Source organism: Sciurus vulgaris (assembly GCF_902686455.1).
Source record: "Sciurus vulgaris genome assembly, chromosome: 10".
Classification (NCBI taxonomy): Eukaryota; Metazoa; Chordata; class Mammalia; order Rodentia; family Sciuridae; genus Sciurus; species Sciurus vulgaris.
Window position 1 is genome coordinate 133585411 of NC_136470.1, and position 3978 is coordinate 133589388.

A 3978-nucleotide genomic window follows, 5' to 3' on the forward strand; every position below is an offset into this window, starting at 1 on the left:
GCGGTGTTTCTCTCTTCTTCTTCTTCTCCTCTGCTTCTAAGACTTTTCTTTCCAAACAGATGATTTTAAAAGCAGGCAAAGGAAAGGAAGGGGGAGAAAAAAAGGAAAAAAAGAAAAAAAAAAAAAAAAACTCTACCACCATCACCACCCAAGAAATGATAAATAGCGTCGCATAGCTAATGGCTGGAGGGCGCGTTTACCAATTCATAATCATTTATTCTTGGTGATGTATGGCTCTTACTCTTAAATCTGAAAAGCTTCTATTTGAAGGTGTAAATAGCTTCCCCCACCCTTTCTTGCAGTAAACCTTCCTGCATTAGCAGTGATTGATCTCATGTACAATTCGTCCCAGAGTGCTATTTTACAGGGGGAACACTAGCTTTTGGAGATTAACTGGGGAGTCTGTTACATATTAATGAAGCCGGGAGATATACTAACGTTTTGGTAATTTAGTTATTTGTGTCTATAGCTATCGTCGTTATTTTCTTTTAGACCCCTGCGGTTGCTATCCATCGAATTAAAAAGTGGTCCTTAGAATTATTTTTTTTTCCACTGGCAACTAAACGCCATTTAATGTGAAAAACAAATGTTGACTTCTCTCTTGAAGGAAGTGTGTTTCTTGGCAAGACATCAAAGTGTTTTAAACTGTATTAGTGGGTTATGTTAGTTTTCTTATCCAGAGCCTGAGCTAAAGTAATAACTAACAATGAGAAGAAAAAAAGAATATCAGGCCTGCCTCTATCCAAGAAAAATTATTTGATCATCTGGAATATGAGGAGAAATTTAAAACTTTAAGAGGAAGGTGTTCTGGCAGGAGGTTCCTCAAAGTATTTGGAGGTCCAAACTGAATCAGTGTTGGGAGTGGGGTAAAGAGAAGGAGAAATGAAATTGCTCATTGATTTGCAATCTGATCATTAATATCCCACCAAATGAGACATCAATGTCATTAATGCTGTGTGTTCAAGGATAGAGGGAGACTTAGGGTGAATTCCAATTCCAAATAGAAGTCACATGGGTAAAAAGGGTGCTTCATGGCTCAAGATAAAATGACAGTGATATTTTGATTTCCTGGACAATTTTTATAGCAAGTTGTTCCTAAAATGCCCTCTAACTTCCCACCAAACATCTGGGGGTTGTCTGTGGCAAGGAAGTCTTTCTAGGTTGTACCCCAACTCTCTTGCTCTGTGAAGGACTCAGGACTGCAGCTGATTGAAGGAGTGAGGTGAACAAGGGAGAAAAGTGTTTTCAAAACACCGTGGTCAGAGGGAAGTGAGCGCCCCACACCTGCCTGGCGAAGAAACGTGGGTCCCTCTTTCCCACTGACACGAAGTCTGAGAACAGCCCGCTGAGTGTCCGAGAGCCCAGCAGCGAGACTGCCTCTCATCCCTGAGGGACACAGCAGTCCCTGGATGCCTAGCGTATTAACCTTAGCCCTATCTGTCTTACTACTGCCTGCCCCACACCAGATCCCCTTCCTCCCCCGAAAGGAGGCCCCTTTGCAATCCCCTCCCACAGCCTCTGTCACCACCCTACTCCAAGAAGCCCTGATGTGGCGCTCTGGGCGACCCGGGCCTTCTACTAGTGTTTGATGAGAGGGCGGCTTCAAGAAGCAGCAACCTTTGCGAAGCTGCGAAACGGTGAAGCGTGATAGCGCCCGTTGGCCGGGGCGCGCCCCTTTTGTTTTCGGGGGGCGATTTATGTTCTTTATAAAAATGTGGTTTGGAAAAATAGAAAGGGCCTTGAAAACGTTGTTACAATGAAAAAGGGACAAATTAGAAGACATTTTCTGTGATCAAAGGCGAGAGGGAGAGCGCGCATGGGCATTCACAAAGCTTGACTTATTCACTCCCCTCCTTTGCAAGCAGGGGCAACAAGCGTGTCCCCCATTGACAAGGAGCGCTATTCAGACTGCAGGTGCGAAGTGGGCCGGCGCGCCCGGCCACATTATGTCAAGGTTGTTGGAGATTAGTGTTCGGCCTTAATAACTAAAGCGCTTGATTTACATTGGAAAAAAGCCCCCTCAGCCGTGAAAACAAAATCGTTGAACGCGTGATCATTGCGAGGGCGGCTGATATCCTAATACTAGCATTGTTCTCAGTCGGGCCCAGGCGCGCCGGCCTCCTCATGAAGGGCACGTCCAGTCCTGGGCTGCTGGCCCAGGACCAGGTCCCCAATCACATCCCCTGTCGGCGGGTGGGGGCAGAAGAAAAGGTGATATGTGGAAGTGTCATCGAGGCCGGAGGAAGACAGAGCTAGCGAGAGTCCCCATCTGGGCTGGGCCTTGGCATGACCTGGGATAGACTAGACGGTGGGCTCCAGGTTCGTTGACCGTCAGGTCAATGCTGGGGCGGCTTCACCAGGGTGGGAGAGCTTGTGTTGAAGCGCCCTTGGCAATAAGGGCTTTAGTAACAGGTGAAGGTCATTTGGGGGTAACTGGGAAGCTGAGGGAACTTACAAAGCACTAAGGTACACCTGAGTGTTCCAGGTGGGGCAGCCTCCAAGAAGGCTATAAAATCTTCTGGCCAAATTTCCTTCCTGCAAGAAAAGATTATTTCAGAAACTCCCCAGCACAACCTGCAGTCCATGCCTTGTTTTTTTTTTTTTTTTTTTTTTTTTTTTTTGGCCCCCTCTCCAGGTTTTGTCTTCCCAGGGAGGGAGGAGGAGTCCACCTTGGCCTTGGTACTGTGTGCCCCTGTGTGGCTCTTTCAGGGTGGACTCCATCCCCCTCCATTCTCTGCCTCCCACATGTACCCCTCCCCCATCCATGAGAAGGGCCGCAGAGAACAAGAGGTCTGTAGTAGAGAACTATGAGCAGGCATTTCAGTCTGGATCTGTATGCATTCTAGCTGCAATATCTTTTGTGGAAGTCAAGCTACTTAAGGCAATTTCCATAAGATCTGTCCCCAAAGAAAAGGTTCTGTGGGGACAAGGTGAGAAAGCTGTTAACCATTGTCTGGCCCTGAAAAGGTCGTAAGTCAGCGCCTCAGTAGCTGACCTGTCAGGGGAAGGTATAAAGGCTTTATTCATGCATTGGCTGCAATGTTCTCAGCCCTCACAAAAGTGTTTTTATGATTCGATTTTCTTACCTCTTTTCTTAATTAAAAAGCTGAACCATTAGAATAGCACCTGCATCACGTCTTGACGGTGCCTGCATACTAATTCCAGAGCCTTTACAGGCAGTAATTATAACATAAAATCAGAGATTGAATAAAACAGAAGGATTTTGCTCCCAAAGCCCTGCTAATCCCCTTTTAAAAGGGTCTGGTGAAATAATTCAGAACAGTTTCCGGAAGTTGGATTACCACTCCTTTTTTCACTTTTTACAATGAAATGATATTTCACACTTAAAGAAGGCTGTTTTTCTACAACAGTTTTTTTTTTTGTTGTTGTTGTTGTATTTGTTGTTGCTTTTTTTCTTTTAAAGAAAATTGGCAGGTTTTTTTTTTTTTTAGATAATGGAAAACATTTCACTAGAGATTCCTTACTCAGTAAGTACAACAGCAGAAAAGGTGAGGAAAATTTTTGGTATATTTGAAACATTTATACTTTTCTCAGGTGAAAGTGGCTGAACAGGAATTGCTCATATGCATCAGGCAACTCTCCTCAGTTCTCTCAAATGAAATAAATAAGCGAATCTTTGGAAAGGCAGACCTATTTTTCATGGCTTAGAAATGTACGCATTTCTGGCAAAATACTTTTTTACCAAAATGCTGAGAATATTCTTTAAAAACCATAATAAAGGGGCCTGGGGTTGGGACTCAGTGGTAGAGCGCTTAACTGACGTGTGAGGCACTGGGTTTGATTCTCAGCACCACATATAAATAAATAAATGTCCATTGACGACTTTAAAAGAAAAAATGGGATGCATTGATGAATGCAAAAGCTAGAGGCCTCCATTAAGCCCTGAGTAAGACCTTGCTGTGGCAAAAGGGAAAGGACCTTGCTATTTTGGCACTTCTCCTTAATTCTGGCAAAGGA